Source organism: Spea bombifrons, chromosome 1, assembly GCF_027358695.1.
Source record: "Spea bombifrons isolate aSpeBom1 chromosome 1, aSpeBom1.2.pri, whole genome shotgun sequence".
NCBI lineage: Eukaryota > Metazoa > Chordata > Amphibia > Anura > Pelobatidae > Spea > Spea bombifrons.
The window spans coordinates 66,039,303-66,065,683 of NC_071087.1; the positions used below are offsets into that span (position 1 = coordinate 66,039,303).

The 26,381-nt window shown below is 40.5% G+C and overlaps 1 protein-coding gene across 1 annotated transcript in view; it reads left to right on the forward strand.

The window, feature by feature from the left end:
• The first annotated feature begins 921 nt into the window (after positions 1–921).
• TMEM150C (transmembrane protein 150C) overlaps positions 922–26,381 on the forward strand; it is an 86,411-nt gene continuing 60,951 nt past the window's right edge. The window contains exon 1 of the mRNA XM_053463096.1: positions 922–1,094. The gene's annotated coding sequence lies outside the window, so the exon portion shown is untranslated. The remainder of the gene's footprint in view (positions 1,095–26,381) is intronic.

The window sequence follows — 26,381 nt, forward strand, 5'->3', positions numbered from 1 at the left end:
AACAATTGTGGGCGGGTTTCTTTGCGGTAACACATACCATGTGCAAAAAAATCTAAGCAACACAGAAGTGTTGGTGAAAAAAAAGCGCAGGAACTAATTTCCGAGGCCACCTTTGACAGTGATTGGTGGCCAAATACCTGTGTGAAGAGTGCCCAGATACCCCTGATACAATAGTCTAGGTTGTCTGCTTTACAAAAATATATACTTTTGTGGGTATTTCTGGTTTATTTGTTTAAAATTAGAGTTGCAATCCCATCATACCTAATGTAAAAATTCTACGAATAACGTACACCTTATAGTTTGTTCCCTATAAGCGCTGGGAAAGTATGGAAATTCTATATAAATTAGGTATTTCTGAAATCAGGACACGTGAATTGATAAACTTGGAGAGCATTTTCCATGACTTTGCCTAATTTTTGGAGGATTCAGAGAGAAAATATATAAAGAAATATTTTTTTTTCTATTTTTCGCAACTTTTTTTACTAAATTTCTCATCCTAAATTTTCAGCTAATCATCTAACTATGGTATCAAAAGAAAGCTCTATCTCTCCCTGAGAAAAACAATATATAGTTTATGTGGGTACACTATTCGCAGGAAAGGGGAATAATCGCTGAACCGACATACCGCAAAAATGGCAAAATTGCTCCGGACTTTGAGGTACCAAAAAACCCCTGGGACTAATACACATGTATTAGTAAATAGCATTCAATTACAAACAGAATACATTTTCACACCACCTTCAGTGTAAATACTTAAATATTTCAGATAATTTACGATGCGATATGGAAACAGAGAAAGCAAGAAAAAAATGATTGGGACATGAGGAGTTAAACAAATACATTACTAAGTAAAGCTGGAAAAAATAGGTCTCAGACAGCAGGAGGCTGGAAGGAAGTGAAAGTGAGAGGCTGTTCGAAAGGCTGGAGAAGGAAAATGTAAGCTTGAGAGCTGAGAGGCATTTATTTCAGTGGTCTGTACGGAAAGGAGGAGGAGTGCTAACAAAAGCCTTTCCCTGCTCGTTCTATAAACCGGCCAGAATCTGCTGTCTCCAGGTAGCGGGAAGTTCCCGGGAGCCTTTCGTGTGAATCTGGAGGTAGGACAAATTCCTTTTAATGGTGGCTGCCCAGTTTTCTCAATCTGAACCATGTCCACACGGATCTGGAGGTGCACAGCATGTGTGTAGCATGTACAGCTGTCACTGGCAGCATGCAGGGTATCCTTGGTGAAGATGATGAGACTGTTTACCGGCTTTTCCTCACCGTTTCCCATTTGTTCCAGTGCTTTCTTTTATATGTATTAACAGAAGCAATAACAGTCGGCCCAGAGGCGTGTTCAGTGGGGTTGTATGTAGATAGAAGCGCAGAAATTGATGCGGCTACCGAACACATGCATAATTAACAACATACACATGTAAGGTCGATATGTCAGTCAGTGTGACTGGTGTACTGTATTGTACAACCCTGGAGATGTGGGTAGAACTCATACATAATGCATTGCCTGTATATCGACAACTGAATGCTGGTTGGTGCTTCAGCTTATGATTGTACACATTTTGTTCTGTGGATTCCCTCAGGGTGGTGACCCTTTGCATCAAATGAAATGTGACTGAGCTGTAAAAGTGCAAAATCATACTTCATTTTATTTTAAAATCTGAATTGTCCACATTAATTGTTACAGTTCATGATCAGATTTTACAGTTTTAGCATTTTTTTTTAGGTAAATGCCTTTTCAGCAGCCGTGTTTTTGAAAGATTAACACGCTTGCTGTTTATGTTTGGATCATGTATGAAGAGAATTGTTATCTGTACTGCCAATCGACCTGTGTGATTATAATATATGTTGGTGGAACTCAGTGCTAGGATGACCAGAGCCAGATGGCTTTAGCTACACCACTGGACACCTATAATACCAAATGGATTGTGTACAGAGTGAACAGAGCTGTGTACTTGACTGGTCTGGCACCCTGTTTAGAGCTGGAAAGTACCCCCACTCCCCCATCACTGTTTTGCTATACAGCGGCAAGAAAAAGTAAATGAACCATTTGGAATTACCTGGTTTTCTGCATTAATTGGTCATAAAATGTGATCTGGTAAACACCTAAGTCATGGGTATAAACAAACACAATGTGCTTAAAACAATGATAATGTTTCATGTCTTTATTGAACACACCTATTAAACATTCACAGTACTGATCCTGGCATTATCCTGTATGATACCATAATAAACCTTGGAATCCATATTTTCCAGGCCATGAAACATTATCCCAATAGCATTGTGGAGCGTCAAGGTTCTGTTTGGCAAACTTCAGGCAAACAGCAATATTACATTGGAGCAGCTGCTTACTACGTGGTGTCCTGCCAGCCACTTCGTACCTGTTCAATGTTTTGCGTATGGTAGACACTTGAATGAGATGTTAACCAGTCCCAATGATTCCTTCAATCCTTTAGCTGCGGTTCCTTTTCACCTCATTGAGCATTCTGTGTTGTGCCGTTGGAGTCGTCTTGGCTGGGCACACGCTTCTAGGGAGAGTAGTCATTGTACTAAATCTTCACCGTTTATAAACAATTTGTCTAACGGTGGACTGATCAACATGTAAATTAATTGAGATTACTTTGTAACCCTTATCAGCTTTATAAACTATCCTCGATTGTAGGTCTTTTGAGATTTATTTTTAGTGAGGCATGATTCACATCAGTAGATGCCTCTTGAGAATAGCAAACTCAAAATGTTTGAATGTTTTTTTTATGTCAAAAGTATCTCTAAAAGCACAACTCCAAAATTGTTTCATTGATTGAACTCCAGGTTTGCCAACTCTTGACTCCAATTAGCTTAGGGGTTTACTTACTTTTTCCAACCCACACGGGGAATGTTTTAATAATGTATGCAATATGGACAAGAACAATACAATAATGTGTGTATTATTAGTTAAAGTAGATTGTGCTCATTGTTTTAACTTAAAGATCATATTCAAGACACAATTTATACATAAATACTGGTAATTCCTAAGGGTTCCTTAGTGGTACTGGTAATTCCTAAGGCGAGTGTACATTTGTTGGCACAATGCGTAGACTGCAGAATACAAGCAATTACCCATAGTTCTCTAGATATGATCACAAAATGTAGTTATGCTGCCATATGCATTAATAAAACACACAGGTTTGCAATCAACTAGGGCTGCAACTAACGATTATTTTAATAATCGATTAGTTGGCCGATTATTTTGTCGATTAATCGATTAATCGGATAAAAAAATACATTATTTTAAATTGAAGAAAAATTGCAATAAAAAACGTACAATTTACACTTTCATCTCTTTATTGCAATGGCCTCTCTCTGTTCACCTTCTTATTTTACTGACATAATAAAAGCTACAAGAACCCAAACACAGTGTTTCTCAAACTAGGTTTTAATACAAAGTTATTAGTAAATATTAATTCATATGTTAACTATTTTTCATATTTAATAAAAACTGAGAAAAAAGCCTTGTTTAAATTTTTTTATTTACCAAACTGCCCCCAGTTATGCACATCTGACCCCCAGCTTGCCACTCTGCCCCCATATATGCCTTATACCTCTTATATGCCAGATTCCACTGTGCCCCCTGATATGCCACTGTGCCCCTGATATGCCTTATACTCCTTATATGCCAGTGGTATGCAACTGAGCCCCCTGATATACCTTTTACCCCCAGATTTGTTTTATGCCCCCCTGATATACCTAATATCCATATGCCTTATACCCCCTATATGCCCTAAAAATTCATAATACCACCCATACACCACTATAACTCACCCATACACCACTCTGGCTCCTCCCCCTCCCATACATTACTCTGGCTCCTCCCCTCCCATACACCACTCTGGCTCCTCCCCTCCCAAACACCACTCTGGCTCCTCCCCCCTCTCATACTCCATTCTGCCTCCTCCCCCCTCCCATACACCACTCTGCCTCCTCCCCCACCCATATACCACTCTGCCTCCTCCCCCGCCCATACATCACTTTGGCTCCTCCCCTCCCATACATCACTTTGCCTCCTCCCCCTCCCATATACCACTCTGCCTCCTCCCCTCCTATACATCACTTTGGCTCCTCCCCCTCCCATACTCCACTCTGCCTCCTCCCATACACCACTCTGGCTCCTCCCATACACCACTCTGGCTCCTCCCCCTCCCATACTCCACTCTGGCTCCTCCCATACATCACGTTGGCTCCTCCCATACATCACGTTGGCTCCTCCCCCTCCCATACATCACTTTGCCTCCTCCCCCCTCCCATACTCCACTCTGCCTCCTGTGAACCTCCGTTTCTGACAAGACACCAGGGAGCCGGGTAGAGAGGCAGAGTGGCGTATGAGAGGGGGAGGAGCCAGAGTGGTGTATCGGAGGGTGGCTCCCATACACCCCTCTGACTCCTCCCCCCTCCCATACACCGCTCTGCCTCTCTACCCGGCTCCGTTACTGAAGGCACTTTCATTGCAGCTTCATAGAAGCCACAGTGTAAGTGAAGGGCAGTAACGGAGGCTGTCTGTGCGATGCAGACCCTCACCGGCTATCAGAGAGGATGATTCTCTGTCAGCCGGTGGGGGTCTGCATCGCACAGACAGACTCCGTTACTCACCTTCACTTACACTGAGGCCTCTATGAAGCTGCAGGGAAAGTGCCTGTCAGTAACGGTGGCGGGTAGAGAGGCAGAGTGATGTATGGGAGGGGGGAGGAGGCAGATGGGAGGGGGAGAGAGACGGAAGTGAGAGACCGGCCGACAGTGAGGGGAATCCAGGTCTCCTGCGGCGTTGCGGGGGATCTGGATTCCGGTGTTATAATCCGATCTCTGTTTGAGGTCGGATTATATAAGGAGAGGCGTTTTTCAGAGCATTTGCTCTGAAAAAAACCTCTTTTTATAATCGATAAAAATCGATCCGATTAATCGATGATGAAATTCGTTGACAACGATTTTCATTATCGATTATTATCGATTTTATCGATTAGTTGTTTCAGCCCTACAATCAACCCACTCACAGACATAGAGGATTAAATTATATGAACATTTGAAAGCAGTTCAGATTGCACAGTGTACCAATAAAATTGCATTCCCTAGCAGTTCTGTGATACGAGTTTAACATCCCCACTTTTGAAGACTGCTTTGGTGCTTTGGTGGTTGAACCTCAACAGGAAATGGCTTTAAATGTTATGGGATTAATAAATACACAGATTGAGATGATCTAAAATAATAACATTAAAAAAGATCACTATGTATGTTAGTAAACCTTTGACTGGGATGCATTTCCATTCAGTCATTGGGATCACCAAGTTTGCTGTTAATAGGTAATTCCTGGAAAAACTGAATTACTATATTTGCCTTTCGCTACAAATATTTAGAAATGCACTTTTAACCCCTTAACGACCTTTGACGGTCCTGAACCGTCATTAAATTAAATAAGCTTAGATCACTTTCCTCGTTTAAACGACGTTGCTGTAATCATTCAGTAATGCTGCGATTGGCATCAGGGGCCATGTCTGGCCCCTCCCCGGGGCGTCAACATCCACCATATGCCTACTTTTAAAAGAGTTTATCGTTGATCACCTCCTACACTTCAATGGTGTTGCTGAAATGCCTCGATAGCGAGGCATTCAGCGACACCAAATACTCACCCCAGGACGCGTCATGACTGCTCCGGAGAGCGGTCACAACCGCCACTGCAAGTGACTTTGCCACTCGCAAGATGAAGTTGAACAGAATCCTCAGGAGAATCTCTCCAGACCCTCCTGAGAATCTGGCTCCACTTGCAGGTTGTATACAGGTACTGCATTCAACCATGCAAGTCAATGGAGCCCAGCTTTCTAATCACAAATATTCAAAAAATAAAATGTGCTAACATTTAAAAATAATTATGCAGTGATGTCACCAGAGGAACCATCCAGTACCAGCAAAATATAAAAAACAAAAAGTCCAAAAAAGAATATTATTTTGATCAAGTGCTAAAATTAGTGCTTTATCTTCTCAAATATCTCGACATAGAAAGAGTTAAAATAAAAGCATTTCAAACACCCAAGGGAATGAAAACCAGAGATGAAAACCTCTGCCAAAAAGGTATATAGACTGGACTAAGAAATATTCATATTTATCTATAACCATACTTGGGAACTGATGGGCTTTGTACGACGTGGCCAGGACTACCCACTGACGTCGGTGGGCAATTGCACTGGCGTCGGTGGGCAGTTGTGCTGTTGTCAGTTAGCGTTCTCGCTGATGTTGCAGGACACACCTCCATTTAAGAAACTTCACTCCCCTGCTTAAGTGCTTAGCTCTACTCTTCCAGAAGTTTCTTCCCAGATCCTCTCCTCTGATAGGCTGAGGAACATTTCCCTAGCTCAGGAAGACTGACATACGTCCCAAAGAGGTCCTGATTGGCTTACAGGAGACAAGTGACCTGGTACTGGAAGGAAAGGTCAGTATCCATGACAACTCAGCTGCAATGTTATTAGACAGAATAACTGCACTGGGTTACACTACTTACCACTCCCTCCCTGCAGTCACTGCCAATTGGCCCCGCCCCTTTCTTCCAGTCCCTCCCTGTGTGTGTTACACTTAATATGCCAGTGATAGCATTTATGTGGAGTTTTACAAGTAGTTTATACAAAAAAGCTACTTCAGTCTACCGTGTTGATGATTTGTTTGCCTACATGTCTGGTACCAGAAAAGTTATCTTATTGCTTGACCAAAGTATAATTGTTTTATTGTGTGGCATGTTCTAAATATTTCCACTTGATGAGTATTACGGAATATATATCACTATTCTGTGCTATGATAGGGGGCCATGAGTCTGGATTGAGGAATTAAGCATTATTTTTATTCTCTGAAGGAAAGAATAATTTATCAAGGTATAAGAAGTATAAAAGTTTGAAATGTTTAACTCTTTAGTAAGACCCCCTAGTACTGATTGGCCCACCCATTTCATTCTCCCAGTCCCTCCTTGCAGTCAGGGGCAGATTGGCCCCGCCCCTTATAGCCTCCACATGGCTGACACTCATCTAACTGTGAGTATAAAATTAATATTTGGGCTGCTGCTGAAAAGGGATGTGGGGGTTAATTTAGGGGCAGTTATGGTTAATGGGGTGTTCAGGGTTAATTTAGGGGCAGCTATGGTTAATGGGGTGTTCAGGGGTAATGTAGGGGCAGCTATGGTTAATGCGGTGTTTAGGGTTAATTTGGGGGCAGCTATGGTTAATGCGGTGTTTAGGGTTAATTTGGGGGCAGCTATGGTTAATGCGGTGTTTAGGGTTAATTTAGGGGCAGCTATGGTTAATGCGGTGTTTAAGGTTAATTTAGGGGCAGCAGTGGTTAATGGGGTGTTTAGGGTTAATTTAGGGGCAGTTGTGGTTGATGGGGTGTTTAGGGTTAATTTGGGGCAGTTGTGGTTGATGGGGTGTTTAGGGTTAATTTGGGGCAGTTGTGGTTGATGGGGTGTTTAGGGTTAATTTAGGGGCAGTTGTGGTTGATGGGGTGCTTTGGGTTAATTTAGGGGCAGTTGTGGTTGATCGGGTCTTTAGGGTTAAGTTGGGGCAGTTGTGGTTGATGGGGTGTTTAGGGGTAATTTGGGGCAGTTGTGGTTGATGGGGTGTTTAGGGTTAATTTGGGGCAGTTGTGGTTGATGGGGTGTTTAGGGTTAATTTAGGGGCAGTTGTGGTTAATGGGGTGTTTAGGGGCAGTTGTGGTTGATGAGGTATTTAGGGTTAATTTAGGGCAGTTGTGGTTGATGGGGTGTTTAGGGTTAATTTAGGGGCAGTTGTGGTTGATGGGGTGTTTTGGGTTAATTTAGGGGCAGTTGTGGTTGATGGGTTGTTTAGGGTTAATTTAGGGGCAGTTGTGGTTGATGGGGTGTTTAGGGTTAATTTAGGTGCAGTTGTGGTTGATGGGGTCTTTAGGGTTAATTTAATGCTTAGGACTGAGGGTTAATTTAATTAATTTAATAACCTTAACTTAAGGTGCAGTTAGAGGTAAAGGGGGGGCAACGAAGGGGAATCTAAATCCTGAGGGCAGTGAATATTAATCCTGTATTTATGTATAAAAGTATTGTGTCAGTGTGCTGCAAACAAGTCTGTGTATCCATAAGGGCACTATGGGATATCTGGGGGCTATATGGCATACCCGGGAGGACGGAGTGACATATCAGTCTTATATCAGTAGTGGAGAAATGAATGGAAATTATGTTAAAGGATTGTTGAGCCTCTAAGGTCACATGGGTTTCAAGATCAAAAACTACATGGGTTTCCTTCAGGAAGATCATGCCAAACTAATCTTATTGATTTTTTTTTTTTTGATTGGGTGACTATAAAAAAATTGATCAAAGTGGTGCAGTAGACATTGTGTATCTTGATTTCAGTAAGGCTTCTGACAATGTCCCACATAGAATACTTATAAAGAAACTACAATATTTGAGTTTACGTGCTAGTATTGTTAAATGGATTAGGCAGTGACAGACAACAGAGGGTTGTAGTCAACGGAGTATATTTGGAGGAAGGTATTGTTACCAGTGGGCTACCTCAGGGATCTGTACTTGGACCCATTCTATTTAATGCTTTAATGACCTATGATGGGCCAGACATGTCACGCAAAAATGGTCAATTAACGACCAATGACGTGCCTGGCACGTCATGGCATTAAACTAGCTTAGAAAGTGATCTACGATCAATTTCTTCGCTTTAACGGTGTTGCTGTAATACCTCGATGCCAAGGCAATAAGCCCTTAAGGACAATGGGCGGTCCCTAAACCCACTGAAAACAATGCATTTTGAGCCTGTACATGTACAGGCTTTGTCATTAAGGGGTTAAGCAACACTGAGATCAGCATCAGGGGCCATGTCTGGTGTCGCTGAAATGCCTCAAAAGCACTGTGACCGCTCTCCAGGCCACTCGCAAGATGGCGGCGCATTCTGGAAAGACTTCAAATCCTAGCATTTAAAATTCTCAAGGGGTGTCTACTTATAAAAAAAAAAAAAAAAAAAAAAAAAGAATGGTTTAATGGGATAAATTGGAGTGGCTGGGTTCAAAGGCGTAGGCACACGCTGATCAAAATGGGGAAAAAAGCACACTTCCCAAATGTGGCCTTTTAGCCTGAAGCTGTAAATTCACACCTGGAGTACAATAAATAAAGAAAAAGAGTAGACGTTCACTGGCTGCCAGAGAGGAGGATCCCCACAGTGCTGCAGGAGACCTGGATCCTCCTGTCTGGTAGCCAGTGAACGTCTGCGCGATGCGCGCAGACAGACTCCACTGTTACCCAAGTCCCGCCCACCAGCTGCTGCTACTAAACACCAGGGAGTCTGGAACATGGGGGACAAGTCTAGGGATGCATCATTAATTTTGGGGGGGCATATAGGGGGGCTATAAAGCAGATCAGTGGCGCAGATTGGCGTATAGGGGGTATAAGGCATATAGGGGCAAAGTGGCATATCAGGGAGGCAGAATGGCATATAGAGAGGGCAAAGTGTTATATCAGGGAGGCAGGGTGGCATATCAGGGGGGGCAGACTGGCAAATAAAAGGAAATAAAAACAAAAAATGCATTTTTCTCAATCCTAGTTTTTATTAAATCTGAAAAAACTGTTTACATGTGAATTAATATTTACTTATAAAACTTTTTCTCTTATAGGGTAGTATATTCAGGCTTTTTCTTTTTTTTCTAAATTAATATTCAAATTTTGGGGGGTTGTCTTATAATAGAGCAAATACAGTACTACTACAACGTTTGCCAAAGGGTGGTGGTAGAATTACTGCATGGAAAGGGTTTAAATACCAGCATTTGAAATACCTTGGCATGTCTAGTTTTAAAAAAAAAATATATATATATCTATGATTTGATGGGGAAAATTGCATTGCTCGGCTTCAAAGGTACCCAAAATAGCATATAGATTTGGAAAAAAATTGGTTTTGAAATAGCAAAACACTACTTGTAATTATTGCCCAAATACTTGCAGAAAAAAAAGCAAAAAACATTGGGTATTTCTAAACTCAGGACGAATAGTAGAATCTGTTTGGCGTTTTTTTATTAGCTTTTTCGGATGAGTAAAAGGTTTTTCAAATAAAAGTGTGAAAAAGTGGGTTTTTATCAATTTATTTTATGATATTTTTTTTTTCTATATGAAATTAGATGATTTGCAACAAGGTTAATGGTCCTGGAGGGATAAGTCGAATGGCAAATGATTTAGTTAAACTGGAAAAACGGTCAGAGCTATGGCAATTGACATTTAATCTGGATAAATGCAAAATAATGTAGTTTAGGCATAAAAAACAAAGGGCAAAGGAATTTAGGGGTAATTATTTCGGAGAAATTAAAGGTAGGTAGACAATGCAATAGAGAAACAGGAAATGCTAGCAGGATGCTTGGTTGTATAGGGAGAGGTATTAGCAGTAGAAAGAGGGAAGTGCTCATACTGTTGTACAGAGCACTGGTGAGACCTCACTTGGAGTATCTCCAGAAGGATAAACATTAGGGTGACCACATTTTGTTCCTGCCATTCAGGGACACACTATGAAGTGCATGAGATAACAGACACGGATATTATATATGTATATATATATATATATATGCATTTAGCATACCTCCCAACATTTCAAAATGTGAAAGAGAGACACTTAAAAAAAAAATAATACTTTTTGCGGAACTCACCGATACAAGCAACTTAAAACACGCTTTATTTTTGTCAGCACAGTCATGCATATTAAAAATAACCAACACATTGAATTGAATTCCCATAAGGCTCAGCCAGACATACGAAGACCTGAGACACGGGCATTGGGCGGGTGGTGCGTGCAAGCCAGCTCCTTTAATTTCATTAAACGCCGACCAATATTCAACACAGCCGCTGAGCGGCTGCGAACTGGATTGAAAGCCTCCTCCGGCCACCGGTGTATATAGGCGGGGCGGTGGGACAGAGACCCAAAATTGGGACTGTCCCGCTTAAATCGGTATAGTTGGGGGGCATGCGTTAGACATGCATTTTTAACTACATAATCTCTACTTATCTTTTTGAAGTAAAGACCGTGATTGATATATGATTCCAAAATTACAGCTGAACTGACAGTCAATTTTCATTCTTTAATATTAGACCCTGCTGTTGATATATATAAATATTAGACCCTGTTGCCAATTAATTCTATATTGAAAAAATTGGGCCCTCCTCCAAGCGCCTTAGCATGCAATCGCTCCCTTCGCTCTCGCTGCCACACTAAATCAGAATCAGACATACAAATCCTGTATTTACAGGTATACAATAATAATGTATGGAAACATAGCATTGCAGGTATATATCAACAGAACCCACAAGCCCAGCATTGCAGGTATAGATCAACTGGAAATCACATGTAAACTTAGCACTGAGGGTATAGATCAAATCAACACATGGAACCGGCATTGCAGGTATTGATCAACTGAATAAGACATATAAACCTTGTATTTGCAGATATACATAAATATTGTATGGAAACATGACATAGCAGATATGCAGATATAACAGAATAGCACACAAAGCCAGCTTTGGAGGTATAGATCAATTGGAATTCACATAAAAACTCAGCATTAAAGGTATAGATAAAACCCCCTAAATTACAAAGGCTCAAAAACTCTGCTTGTGTCATCTTTGCCTTTCCACAAATCAATTATACATCTATGATGCACACAAACTCTTTTACAGTCACTCACTAATTCACACTTTCATTCACATAAATCATTCACACAATAATTTATTCTCTAACTCATTCACACAAATCCTTTACAAATATTCATTAATGCACTCTCACAAATTCATTAATTCTCTCATTCAGACAATTCATCCACACATTAATTTATACTCTCACTCATTCAGACAATTCACCCACACATTAATACATTCATTCTCTCACTCATTTACACAATTCATCCACACATTCATTCATACTCACTCGTTCACACAATTCATCCACACATTCATTTGTTCATTCTGACCCATTCACAGAATTCATCCACACACTAATTAATTCATTTTCTCACTCATTCACATAATTAATACACACACTAATTAATTCTCACTCATTCACACAATGCATCCACACATTAATTCCTTATCACTCTTTATTTCAATATTCTGACCACCCCCTTTCTTACTATCTTCCACCTCTCCCTCCCTTCTCACTATCTACCACCTCTCCCTCCCTTCTCACTATCTACCACCTCTCCCTCCCTCCCTTCTCGCTATCTACCACCTCTCTCTCCCTTCTCACTATCTACCACCACTTCCTCCCTTCTCACTATCTACCACCTCCCCCCCTTCTCACTATCTACCACCTCTCCCTCCCTTCTCACTATCTACCCCTCTCCCCCTTTGAAGTTCACTTACCCTACAGAAGTGCTGCGGTGGGAGCGCAAGGCCTCTCTCTCCATGCTCTGCCGCGGAGCGCGCTGCTTCACTGCTGAGCCTTGCAGCATGAAATGCCGGCACTGCGAAGCCTTGCAGAGTAGAGTGACGGCCTCTGAGCGGTTGCTGAAAACTTATTCTTGAGCAACCGCTCAGCGCCCCTCCACATTAAAAAAAAAAAAAAAAGACGGCGTTTCAATTCCGGGACATGTGGTCACCCTAATAAAGATACCTTGGAGAAAGTTCAGAGAAGGGCAACTAAAATGATTTGTTGATTGCAGCATAAAACCTACCAGGAAACATTGAATGATTTTTTTACATATATAGCCTGAAAGAAAGACGTAATAGGGGGATATGATAGAAACATTAAAATACTTAGAAAATCAACATGATAAAGGAAGAGAGTTTATTTAACAAGAGGAAATAATCTTACGCTGGGGCAAAGGTTTAAAACTAATATCAGGAAATATTACTTCACTGAAAGGGTAGTGGATGCATGGAATGGCCTTCCAGCTAAAGTGGTAGATATAAATACAATGAAGGCATCTATTCAGAGGTTGTGCAGACATGTTTCTATGTTTCTGATATGTCTTCACCTCTCCTACTTTCTGTTGGGATCCCTCTGCTCTTTTTCTACATTTCATCTCTTGGAAAACTGCTTTGGATACCATCATCGCCTACACTATATGGACAAACATATTTGGTCTCCTGACATTACACCAACAGGGACTTTGATGACATTGCATTCTAAGTACATAGACATTAACATGAAGTTGGGTCTCTCTATGCAGCTTCTACTCTTCTGGGAAGGCTTTCCCCAAGATTTTAGAGTTTTTCTGTGGGAATGTTTACCCATTCATCCAAGAGAGGATTTTTGAGGTCCGGCACTGATGTTGGACATTGAGACCAGGCTCACATTCCTCGATCCAGTTAATAAGAAAGGTGTTTTATGGAGTTCAGGTCAGGGCTTTGTGCAGGCAGTCAAGTTCTTCCACACCAAATTCATCCAACCATGTCTTTGTAGACTTTGCTTTGTGCACCACTATATGGACAAAACAATTGGGACACATTTCTTAACCCCTTCGTGACAATGGCTGATTTTATTAATGATTTTTATTAATGTTATTATTAATATTATTGTGACAGAATGACCTGTCATACAGGGCCCCAAGGTACTCATAGATGGCTCCAGCCTGGCAGTCAAACAAAGATAGCACAGACAGGAACTCCATTGTTTAATTAATCCCATCAATAGGATTGCTGCCTGGGGATTAAAGGTTGGGTTGTATACATGTATCTGTTAATTTATGTTAATGCGGTTCTCTGGATATATGAGTCTATGTTCTACATCAATAAACTGTTAATTCCTGCTGTACTCAATTCAAGGTAGTTGTGTCTACTTATTGGGTACACATGGCAGGGTTCCAAGGTGTGCATGCTGACTGGTGCTGGAAGTGATTCCGGGGACAACAGGAGGATACATCTGGGTGATCTCTGGGAGTTACTACAGCTCTCTTGGCGAACCCGTTACAATTATTATTAATTAATTTTTATTAATGTTATTAACATTTCTGCGGTGCTCATGTTTAGCTGTAATTTTCTTCTACCCACACAAGTTATGTATTGTTTTTTTTCAGGACAAGAAGGACTTTCTTTAGATGTCATTATTTTGATTGAATCATATCATTTACTATAAAAAGTATAAAATACGGTGGAAAATTGAGAAAAAAGGACTTTTTCTGACTTTTACTTGAAAAATCTTTTACTCATTTATAAAAGCTAAAGAAAAAACCTGCTAAATAAATTCTACTATTTGTCCTGAGTTTAGAAATACCCAATGTTTTTTATGTTTTAGTTTTTTTTTGCTTTTTTTTGCATGTTATGGGGCAATAAATACAAGTGGTGTTTTGCTATTTCAAAACTATTTTTTCCAAATCTGGTAATTCTTCCCCCATGTGCCATTTAGGTTATCTTTGAAGCTGCCCAATGCAATTTACCCCATCGAACCATATATTTTTGAAGACTAGACACTCCAGGGTCTTTGTCAAACTTTGTGGTAGTCATTTGTGGGCCGCAACTTCCTGGGGGAAACAGGAACTGCCTGTGTTAGGCTGGGTCGCATAGACATTTGCGTGTCTCCAGAGCTCCTTGGCTGCTCGGAATACTACTTGTAGGCCAGTCCGGCATTGGGGGCAGTCAGCCTGGTGGCACCCCGCTAACAAGTATCAACTACGGTGGACCCCCCCAAGTTTCGCTACCGGCCAAAATACTTTTGTCCATATAGTGTATATGCAGATTATATCCAAATCTACCTGCCTTCCTGTCTACCTGATCTCTCTCTTTCTGTCATGTCGCATATTACAAACTACAATTTAAAACATTTCTTGCATCCACCTTTCCTCACTCAGGAAACCAGAAAAAAACTGTTTGTCCCTTATTATCTCCCACCTCTGGTTGGTATTCCTTTGTGTTGCCTCTCTCTTCTGCAATTTATCCAAAAATCTTCTGCTAGGCTTATCTTCCTTAAAGTTCACTCTCCATCTGCCTCCCCACTCTGTGAAGCCCTCACACTAATATACAAAGCCCTACATGGTACTGCTCCCCCATATATTTCTGTCTTCATAACAAAATACTCCCCTGCTCCATCTCTACATTCTTCCCATGAACTAAGGCTCTCCCACTCCCTCATCAGCATGCTTCCTTTGCACGCTTGTATGATTTCACTCATACTGTGCAATATCTCTGCAACGCATTTATTATTATCTTTTATTTATATAGTGCCAACAGTTTACGCAGCGCTTACCAAACCTCTCTATATACAGGATTTCCAGAAAAAACTCAAAACCCATTTTTTCAGCTGATAATATTGTAAACGTCTGAAGCCTTCACATATTATCTGCTATTAATATATTTTCCATTGTCATTTATACCTTGTGTCTTTCTATGCTACATTCCTTCTTGATTATAATCTTGTAAGCAGGGCCCTCTTTACCTTATGTATTAGTTTGTCTTAGTCTGTCAGTTTTTGTTTTGTCATACTATTTGTATGTGTCTATGGTAAGAAGCCCTGAGTAAATTATTGGAACTGGATAAGTAAAAGGGAATAGTAATAATCATGTCCATCCACTTACTACTATTATGCCTCGTTGAGCAAATTACATTTTATGCAGCAGAGACTGTGAAGTTGTATTTTGCATTGCATTGTTATAACCTCTAAGGATATCCAAACCACCTTTTGTGAATCTACAAAGAACAGTGATTGTTTTGTTAAAAGTCCATTGTTTATCTTTTATAAAGCAGAATGATTTCCCTCTGGTCCTGTTAAGCAGACTAGAAATTTCCTGTGAGATACTTTCCTTCTGTTTCCCTTCTGAACAATGTATTTTTCTTTTCGATTAAAGGAAACTATTTCATAATTAAGGTTTGTTCCTTTACCACAGCATGTCTATGAAGTGCATGTTCTATACTTTTGAAACTGTGGTGAAATTTAGAATACATTCACTTGCAAACCCAAAGTTTGCAGGTGAGTTGATCATTTGAGGTCGTCAATTGGATGTGTTTTGATAAGCTGCGGTCCTTACAATCTCGTGCACTTGATTATGGATTTTTATGGATATTTGCAATCACTATTCAGAGCTAGTGATGGGAAGTTCGGATCATTAAAGTGAATCGGATAATTTCGACTTGTTCACTGAAAAGACCAGCCCCGGAGCATGAAATAGGTATAGGGGCACCATGACCGGGGAAGGAACGAGGAGCACCCCATGACCTAACAAGGGGTTAAAATATTGGTTAGATACATACATCCTCTGTGACTACTTGGCCCCTGTGTGAACTTTTGCCCCCACACTCTGAATGTTCAGGAACAGGAAGAAGGGGAGGGCACTGGGTGTCATCAACTAAATAAATTTGGGGACCTGCTCACAGATGAGCTTGTAGGTTTTTAAGTAGGCGAAATTCCCACCCTCCCTTCCCTCTTTTTATTGTTATATCGTCTTGTGTGGCGGTTGGTGTTTATATTTTGGTCATTGTTAATATGTGGTTGGCTGGTTCGGTGCTTGAGACAACTATCTAAGGTATGGTTGTACTCGTGGTGCACATGCCTCAGGGCGGAAGTGCAGAACACTCCCTGGGCACCTTGCTCAGGCGATACGTTGGGTGACGTGTGGTTGCTGGGCTTTGGACGCCGGCAGCCTCTACAGGTGACGTGATTTGTTACGCCCTTACCAGCCCTATAGATGTACGGTGTTATATGGTTGGCTTGTAGCCAAAAAATGTGTGGTTTATAACGTTTAAGAAATATGATAATGGGTGTCACGGTTGGGGGATAATACTGGGATTTTGACCGTGGCCAAATTTATCCAAAATCGAACAATAAAGCAATTTTAATTACATGCATTGTCTATGTGTCTTATTTGGGGAATGGGGCCGAAGTTGACGATACTAAGGTCATGATCCGATTCATGATCTGAATCTTCGGATCACTCAGTGTGACTCACAGGAGTTACTGTTTCCCAGTCCCTCTGTGCAGGCACACTAACGATTGGCCCCGCCCCTTTCATTAGTCAATGAACCCTCCTGCCTGCCTACTCGAGTGATGTCAATGAAGGCAGAGAGTTGTTCAAAGATCCGGATCTGACAGTGATCCAGATCACTGTAAGATCCGGATCACTGTAAGATCCGAATCTTTGAACGACTCTCTGCCTTCATTGGGATTCGAAACATCAGAGAATATCACCATACTTTTATAAATAAATACATTAATAATCACTGCCCCCAGGATTTACATTCCCCTTTACCTCCAACTGCACCTTAAGTTAACTTTATTAAATTAATTAAATTAACCCTTAGCATTAAATTAACCCTTAACACCCCATCAACCATGACTGCCCCTAAAATTAACCCTTAACACCCCATTAAGCATAACTGCCCCTAAATTAATCCTAAACACACCATTAAGCATAACTGCCCCTAAATTAACCCTAAACACCCCATCAACCATAACTGCCCCAAAATTAACCCTAAATACCCCATTAACCATTGAAGACTCTCTGACTCTATGAGTCATCGTTCCTCTGTGAATTAATGAGCTGTAACCTGATCCCAGAGTCTGTGTCTGAGTGCTCTGCAGATGACTTGCTCTAGGATCAGGTTACAGCTGCATGATTCACAGACTGAACTGCTACAAATGAATCGTTCAGTCTACTGAACCGATTCATCCGGATCACTAAAAAGATTCGGATCAAATAAACGATTCGTTCATGATCCGGACATCACTATTCAGAGCACACTACCACCTCACACGCATAAACTTTCCTTCACACGTGTGCATCAAAATGAATACTATGCCTGTGTCATTTGATTTTTGCTTTTTGACTTGAACAGCGATTGTATTAAGCTAGATAGTGATTATTGGCTGTGACTGTTGACTATGACTCTGCTCAACAGCCGCTGGGTGCTGATGCCGCCGGCCGCCGCTACTTTAATACTTTTTTTTTAAAATTGAATATGGCAAGCCGGATCGGCTATTAAATGAAAAAAAAAATAGTATTAAAGCAGCGCCGGCCGGCGGCATCAGCACCCAGCGGCCGGATGCGATGGCCGCCAAGTGATGGGAGCAGCGTGAGGGGTGAAAGCTCCGCCCCCTCGCACTCACCTTTCACCCCTCACGCTGCTCCCATCACTATGCGGCCATCAGATTGTTGGAAATCGAATCTAAACGGCCGCTGGGTGCTGATGCTGCCGGCCGGCGCTACTTTAATACTTTATTTTTTTTTTTTTTTAATATTGCAAGCCGATCCGGCATATTAAATAAATAAAAAAAAAAAGGATTAAAGTAGCTCCGGCCGATGGCATCAGCAACCAGCGGCCGTTTAGATAAGTTTTCCAGCATAGTGATGGGAGCAGCGTGAGGGTTGAAAGGTGAGTGCGAGGGGGCGGAGCCACTTCACTTGACTTGCCCCCCAGGCCTTAGGCTGCCAGCCCTCCCCTGACTCTGCTATAGATAGCCTAGGACTATTAGTAAGTGTTCCTGTAAATATTCAGTCTTTTAACCCCTTCGCGACCTTTGCCCGTTCAGGACCGTCATAACAAGAAGGTCACTAAATGACCTTTGACGGTCCTGAACCGTCAAAAAATTAAATAAGCTTAGAAAGTGATCAAGGATCACTTTCTTCGCTTAAACAGCCTTGCTGCAATGCCTCGATGTCGAGGCTTTCAGCAAGGCCGAGATCGGCATCGGGGGCCATGTCTGGCCCCTCCCCGGGGCGTCAACAGCCGCCATACATTGTATGGCGGCGGACGCTCGTTTTAAAAGCGTTTAGGAGGCGATCAAGCAAGATGGCGGCGGCCTGGGAAATAAAACAATAAAGACGAAAAAGTTCGCTAGATGGTCTCCAGACCCTCTAGAGAACTGGCTCCACTTGCTGGTTGAATACAGGTACTGCATTCAACCATGCAAGTCAATGAAGCCCAGCTTTCTAATCACTATGTGATAAGTAAAATATTAAAAAAAAAAAAAAAAAGGAAAAAAATATAAAAATGTGCTAACATTTAAAAATAATTATGCAGTGATGTCACTAGATGAACCATCCAGTACCAGCAAAATGTGTAAAAAAAAATATAAAAAAAGTATTAAAAAAAATAAAATAAAATTAAAAAATAAAGTTTATTATTTTGAGCAAGTGCTAAAATTTCTCAAAAATCTCAACAAAGAGTTAAAATAAAAGCACTTCAAATACCCAAGGGGTGTCTAATATAAAAAAAAAATGGCTGATGGGGTAAATTGGAGTGGCCTAGCTCAAAGATAGGGCATAGGTACAGACTGACCAAAATGGAGAAAGAAAGCGCACTTCCCAAATGTGGCATTTTAAATCTGAAACAACCCGACAAACCCATGCATGTCGGGTATCACTGCACTCAGGAGATGTTCCTGAACACACATTGGGGTGTTGTTTGACAGTGGCATATACCAGGACCTGTATATCTATAACTAAAATACAATTTGTGTGAAAAAAAATAAAAAAAAATTACTATTACAAAGTTTGACAAAGTGTAGTTCTATAATTGGTGCATGGAAAGGGTTAAAATAACAGCATTTGGAATACCCTGGGGTGTCTAGTTTTCAAAAATATATGGTTTGAATGGGTTAAATTGAGTTAACCGGCTTCAAAGATATTCCAAAGAGGAGATGGAGGCACAATGACCAAATGACCACCTGAATTACGCATGCCCCAAAAGTAGCCTTTTACCAGCCAAACAATCTGACAAACCCATGCATGTGGGGTATCGCTGTACTCAGGAGATGTTGCTGAACACATATTGGGGTGTTGTTTGACAGTGACATATACCAGGACCTGCATATTTATAACTAAATTACAATTTGTGTGGAAAAAAAAAATAAAAAAAATTACTATTACAAAGTTTGACAAAGTGTAGTTGTATGATTTGTGCATGGAAAGGGTTAAAATAACAGCATTTGGAATACCCTGGGGTGTCTAGTTTTCAAAAATATATGGTTTGAATGGGTTAAATTGAGTTAACCGGCTTCAAAGATGTTCCAAAGAGCAGATGGAGGCAGACTGACCAGATTTGTTAAAAAAGATTTGGAAATCATAAAACGCTGCTTGTACTTATTGCCCTATAACTTACAAAAAACAGCAAAAAAACATAAAAACATTGGGTATTTCTAAACTCAGGACAAGTAGTAGAATCTATTTAGCTAGTTTTTTTACTTGCCTTTTTAGGTGAGTAAAAGATTTTTCAAATAAAAGTCATAAAATGTGTTTTTTTTCAATTTTTTACCATGTTTTTTTAATTTTTTTTATAGTAAATAAGATGATACGATCAAAATAATGGTATCTGAAGAAAGCCCATCTTGTCCTGAAAAAAAAATATATAACTTATGTGGGTACACTAAATGGGTGAGGAGAAAATTACAGCTGAACACAAGCACCACAAAAGTGTCAAAACAGCCTCGGTCCCACAGGGTACAAAACGAAAAATGAGCCCGGTCCTTAAGGGGTTAAAGTAACATCTGTTTACAATAACAAATCCTCTCAAAAGGTTGCTTTTTTAAAAATAAATCTTTGAAAACTTTTTTCTGGTGAACATAGTTTATTCAAATTACTATATATATACACTATGTCATCAAAAGTATGTTGACCCCCCTCCTAAATATTGCGTTTAGGTCTTTCTTCCAAACCCATTCTTAACCCCTTAACGGCAAAGCATGTACGGGCTTGCAGTGCAACGTGATAACAACAAAGCCCATACGTGTACGGGCTGCCGTTAAACAGCTGCATTGGCGGCTTTGCAGCATCCATGGAAGCCTCACAAGTGAGGCTGACCGTGGATCTGGGGAGGAAAGCCCTCGCCCGGCTAAAACAGCTTAGGAAGAGATCAGAATCGCTTCCTAAGCATAAACTGTGTTGCTGACATGCCTCGATATCGAGGCATGTAGCAACACAACCCCCCTACCCCGATAGCCTTGTGATCGCTCCAAAGAGCAACCACAAGTGCCATCATGTAAATGACGTTGCCGTCATTCACAAGATGGCATCAACAATAGAAAACTGAATCCAGACCCTCTTGAGAACTCTCGAGCTCCTCCTCCTGGTACTGCATCCAACCATGCAAGGTCAATGGAGCTCTGCTCACTAATCAGTGTGATTAGTAAAAAAAAAAAAACGTTTTTAACAATTAAAAAAAATAAAATTAATGTTTAAAATATGGTAACATGTAAAAATCCCCACTGTCACCAAAAAAAAAGTTTTTTTATGAGCAAGTCCTACAATTCTTTATCTTCACAAAAATTCCCGCATGGAAAGAGTTAAAATATTGGCATTATAAATGCCCATAGGGTGACTAGTTTTAAAAAATGTATGATTTGATGGGGTAAATTGAATTGGCTGGGTTCAAAGATGTCCCAAATATGGGACATGGGGGCAGTAGGACCAAATGTCTAAATGGCAAAAAAATATTTTACTTTTACACTTGGGTTTACCTCTACTCAGGTATTGAAGGATGAGTGATTTACTCCCTCCCAGTTCTAAATATATTCTGAATCTCACTCCTTCTCCCTACCCTTTTTTTCTCTCTACTCTTCCTTCTTCTCTCTACTCTTCTTTCTTTGGGGTGGCAATTTTCCACCATTGAAGACTAGGTGGACCCTGAGATTTTCCTAGGGGGCCCCGCCTCAAAAGGTGAGGGTAGCGCTGCCCTGGAAATCCTGCCATTTTCTTCCTTTCTTCCTCCTGGGACGGGACAGACATTCAAACATATTTGGAGAGGCACATCCAGTTGGGGTGCAGATCTTGATGCCTCTATAACCAATGAACAAATGACCCCAGCGATCAAGCAATTAAAAGCAGCCAAGGCCCTGGGCTGGATCCCCTTGGCCTGACGTACTACAACATATTCTCCAAATACTTGCTCTAGCACTTCACAAAGGTCCGATAAATGCCTTCCAAAGGAGTGGAAGGACCCAATTATCGCGCAATCTTAATGGTGAACATCGATTTACTAGATAGTAGCTTTCCAGATAAAGGCTGTCTTACCCAGTTTGGTCCACCCTGATCAGACCAGTTTGCCAACGTTGCCAACGAATTTCATTATCGAATCGATTTTTATTGATTATAAAATGAGGGTTTTTTCAGAGCAAACGCTCTGAAAAATACCCCTCATTATATAATCTGTTTAGTCTGACTCACAGCAGCAGCTCCTACTTACCAGTCCCTCCCTGTAATCACTGTGACAACTGGCCCCGCCCCCTTCCTTCTCCCAGAAGGCCAGAACCACATGGCTGTGACACTCATCTAACTGTAAGTATAAAATTAGTATTTGGGCTGCTGAAAGTTAGGGGAGGTGGGGGTTAATTTAGGGGCAGTTATGGTTAATGGGGTGTTTAGGGTTAATTTAAGGGCAGTTATGGTTAATGGGGTGTTTAGGTGCAGCTATGGTTAATGGGGTGTTTCGGGTTAATTTAGGGGCAGCTATGGTTAATGGGGTGTTTAGGGTTAATTTAGGGGCAGTTATGGTTATTGGGGTGTTTAGGGTTAATATAGGAGCAGCTGTGGTTAATGGGGTGTTTGGGGTTAATTTGAGGCAGTTGTGATTAATGGGGTGTTTAGGGTTAATTTAGGGGCAGTTATGGTTAATGGGGTGTTTAGGGTTAATTTAGGGGCAGCTATGGTTAATGGGGTGTTTAGAGGCAGCTATGGTTAATGGGGTGTTTAGGGTTAATTTAGGGGCAGCTATGGTTAATGGGGTGTTTAGGGTTAAGTTAGGGGCAGCTATGGTTAATGGGGTGTTTAGGTTTAATATAGGAGCAGCTGTGGTTAATGGGGTGTTTGGAGTTAATTTGAGGCAGTTGTGGTTAATTGGGGTTTTTAGGGTTAATTTAGGGGCTGTTGTGGTTGATGGGGTCTTTAGGGTTAATTTAGGGGATGCTGTGGTTAATGGGGTGTTTAGGCTAATTTAGGGTAGTTTTGTTTGATGGGGTATTTAGAGTTAATTTAGAGGTAGTTATGGTTAATGGGGTGTTTAGGGTTAATTTAATGATGAGGACTGAGGGTTAATTTAATTTAATAAAGTTAATTTAAGGCGCAGTTAGAGGTAAAGGGGTGGCAAACCGAGGGGAATCTAAATCCTGGGGGCAGTGAAGATTAACCCAGTACTTATTTATAAAAGTATGGTGTCAGTGTGCTGTGAACGGGTCTGTGACTCTATGAGGGGACTATGAGGTATCTGGGGGGTATAAGGCATATCTGGGGAGGATGGAGTGACATATCTGGGGGTATAAGGCATATACGGTATATAAGGCATATGTGGGGAGGGCAGCGTGGCATGTTTGGGGAGGATGGAGTGGTGTATCGGAGGGTATAAGGCATATCAGGCACAGTGGCATATGTGGGGGTAGAGTGGAGTGGCATATGTGGGAGGCAGCGTGGCAAGTCTGGGAGGCAGCGTGGCAAGCCTGGGCTCAAATTTGCATAAATTGGGGGGGCTGGTTAGGAAATAAAGACAAGAAATGCATTTTATCAAAGTTTTTTTTTATTCTGCTGTTTGTATTTAACATCATTTGTTTATTAAATTATTTTTAATATATGAAAAATGTACATTCATTTTTTTTATCCGATTAATCGAAAAAATAATCGGCCAACTAATCGATTATGAAAATAATCGTTAGTTGCAGCCCTAGTGTGCGCATCTCTGCTGAGTTGCCAATGGTAAATTGGTATGACCACGAATGTGATTATTGTTGTTTTGGCTACTATTACTAAAACCTTTAATTGACAGTACTAACGAGAAACTCATTGGTATGAGTTTATATCGAATTTCTTTAACATTCAGTTTGCTGTTCAGAAAGAGTGGTGTGAATGATAACAATAAATATCTTGGAAATAAGGCAAAACAAACTGTGAGAGTTTGTAACAGTAAATGAGTTTAGTTTCTGGGAAATGAATACAATTGATGCATCATGTAGTACTGTTGTGTCAGAGGAATAACAAGCAAAGTTCAATAAACTAAAACAAACTCGCCCGTAAGTACAATGAAGGAAAAAATTATTTGATCCCCTGCTGATTTTGTACGTTTGCCCACTGACAAAGACATGATCGGTCTATAATTTTAATGGTAGACTTATTTGAACTGTGAGAGACAGACAGAATAACAACAAAAAACCCAGAATAACGCATTTCAAATAAGTTATAAATTGACTTGCATTTTACTCAGTGAAATAACTATTTGATCCCCCATCAATCAGCAAGATGTCTAGCTCCCAGGTGTCTTTTATACAGCTAACGAGCTGTATAAAAGACACCTGTCCACAGAAGCAGTCAATCAATCAGATTCCAAACTCTCCACCATGGCCAAGACCAAAGAGCTGTCCAAAGATGCCAGGGACAAGATTGTAGACCTACACAAAGCTGGAATGGGCTACAAGACCATCGCTAAGCAGCTTGGTGAGAAGGTGACAACAGTTGGTTCAATTATTTGCATATGGGAGAAACACAAAATAACTGTCAACCTCCCTCTGTCTGGGGCTCCATGCAAGATCTAACCTTGTGAAGTTTCAATGATCATGAGAACGGTGAGGAATCAGCCCAGAACTATACAAGATGATCTTGTCAGTGACCTCAAGGCAGCTGGGACCATAGTCACCAAGAAAACAATTGGCAACAAACTACGCCTTGAAGGACTGAAATCCTGCAGCGCCTGCAAGGTCCCCCTGCTCAAGAAACCACATGTACAGGCCGTTTGCCAATGAACATCTGAATGATTCAGAGGAGAACTGGGTGAAAGTGTTGTGGTCAGATGAGACCATAATCGAGATATTTGGCATCAACTAAACTCACCGTGTTTGGAGGAGGAGGAATGCTGCCTATGACCCCAAGAACACCATCCCCACCGTCAAACAGAGCATTTGCTCAGAAAAACCCTCATCTTATATTCAATAAAATCAATTCAACTAATCGATAATGAAATTCGTTGGCAACAATTTTCATTATCGATTATTATCAATTTTATCGATTAGTTGTTGCAGCCCTAAACCATACCACTTGTATGTAGATAACTTCTACACAAGTGTCCCTTTGTTCAATGAAATGTATTGTTTTGCTACACCAGCTTATTGTACTGTATATAAGAACCGCATTGGTAAAATACACCGTTTGAAATACCCTGGGATGTCTAAGGGTAAATTGAATCGGCCATCTTCAATGATGTCTGAAACAGGACATGGGCGCATAATGGCTAGATTAAAAAATGGTTTCGAACTAGCAATATGTTACTCGTACATTCCCCTATAACTTGCAAAAAAAACTTCATTATAATAAATTACCATTATTTTGATCATATAATGTATCTAAAGAAAGCCATACTTGTCCTAAAATATATATATATATAATTAGTGTGGGTACAGTAAACTAGTAGAAATATTAAAGAGAAAGCATAAAACATCTGGTGTGTCACATCAGAATATATCAATTATCTGAATATGTTAAATGCCCATGACCTTTGGTTCAAGTCTTCTTTATAAATTAGTAAATTTAGGATGTTATTTTTGTCGTAATGTTTATAATAAATCTTGCTCCTAACTTTTTTTTTTTTAGCTGTCTCCAAGATTGAAACCAAATTTGGAAAGCCCTGCCTTATAGCAGAACTTTTTAGTAACGGGGTTACTGTCTTAACAGAACTAGCAAGACTGGCATTGAGATAACAAATAAGAATCTAGTAAAGCAAAATATACTTAAAATATTTAGATGAACTAGTAAAACTAATACAGCTGTAATTAGTTGAATCTGAATATTTATAAACCTTAATGGAATGCTTGTGAAATTGTTTCCATTAGTTGCTATCAATGCTATGGGAAGAAAGCAAAAGAGAAACTAAAACTGTTTTATTTCATGTGTTTTAAGCGGAAACACTGCTGCTGTTGCTACAGAGCCTGCCAATGAGTTTTGAAATTTCTAAGTTCTTTTGCAACATCTAACCGTGTTCTGACATTTACGGTAATAATCTTAACTAGAATTACATTCACATTCGAAGCATTGCTACACTTTCAATAAGAACTACGGTGTGTCAGTGAATAGGGTAATTACTGTGGTTGTCTTTCAGGTTCAAATAGGGGTGCTGTCGCCATCATAGATATTAGCATAACTAAATTAATTTTGTAAAGCTACTGATAAGGTTGCAGTACATTCAAGTAGAGTATTTTCAAATGATGCCATATATACTGTTCACATTGCCATAAAATCCTAGACGGGACAGGCACTAGGGTCATACAGAGAACGCAGCACCTAGCATCTTTGTAGTTATGATGTCAGAAATATGGTTAGGTTTTCATAATAGGCTAATAACATGTGTCTCTGGGTTTCTAATATGCATTTTTCAAAAATAAAAATAATTTACCTGAGGTAGAAGCCCTGCGGCTGCCCTTCTCCTCAGTGGTCCAATGATTGACAAAAACCTTAGGAAAATAAAAATCAAGGAA